Source organism: Helobdella robusta (assembly GCF_000326865.2).
Source record: "Helobdella robusta unplaced genomic scaffold HELROscaffold_62, whole genome shotgun sequence".
Taxonomy (NCBI): domain Eukaryota; kingdom Metazoa; phylum Annelida; class Clitellata; order Rhynchobdellida; family Glossiphoniidae; genus Helobdella; species Helobdella robusta.
The window spans coordinates 583,186-584,120 of record NW_008705346.1 but is presented as its reverse complement, the minus strand read 5'-3'; the positions used below and the strand labels follow the sequence as shown (position 1 = coordinate 584,120).

Sequence of the window (935 nt, the reverse complement as noted above, 5' to 3'; positions counted from 1 at the left end):
TATATATTATTATTATTATTTGATCAAATGAATTAAAAGTGAATTTAAATTTTACAAACTCGTCTTCTCGTTAACGAATTGTTCGAAAAAACGTTTGTTATCTTTTATTGTTCTGATGGCATCCTATGAAATATTAAATATTCTAAAAATTATCCAATCATAAATTAAAATTAATTGTTATTTGCTGCCCCTTGTTATATTAAAAATTGTTACAAAAAGTCAATTAATCAATCAACTATCGGGCTAACAAATCAACCAATCAATCAATCAATCATTCATTCAACCAATCAATCAACCAATTAATCAATCATCCAACCAATCAACAAACCAATCAATCAATCAACCAATCAATCAATCAACCAATCAATCAACCAATTAATCAATCAATAAACCAATCAATCAATCAACCAATCAATCAACCATTTAATCAATCATCCAACCAATCAACAAACCAATCAATCAGTCAATCAATCAACCAATCAACCAATTAATATTGATTAATTCATCTAACCAATCAACCAATCAATCAGCTAACCTTTTCAGTCGGCGTCAATGTATAAACATTACAGGATGTCACTAAAACAACAACAGTGGCTATCCAAATACTCATTTTGCTATATTGATTTGTTAACTTTTATTAGTTAATATATATAATAATTAAATTATGTTTGTCGTTTGTGATATCAGACAACAATTCAATAGAAACTTCTCTATATCTCTCTTCTTTAAAATAACATAGAGCTTCAAATGGTTTTTTATAACACAACACACATTACTATTTTATATACCGCCATATATGTCCATCTATACATATATATATATATATATATATATATATATATATATATATATGTATATATATATATATATGTATGTATGTGTGTGTGTGTGTACATGTATATATATACACACACACGCACACACACACATACACA

The 935-nt window shown here is 26.2% G+C and overlaps 1 protein-coding gene across 1 annotated transcript in view; it reads right to left on the bottom strand.

Annotated features, from left to right (window-relative positions):
• HELRODRAFT_193907 (hypothetical protein) overlaps positions 1-935 on the bottom strand; it is a gene marked incomplete at its 5' end in the record, with an annotated part of 45,655 nt that overhangs the window by 40,024 nt on the left and 4,696 nt on the right. The window lies entirely within an intron of this gene.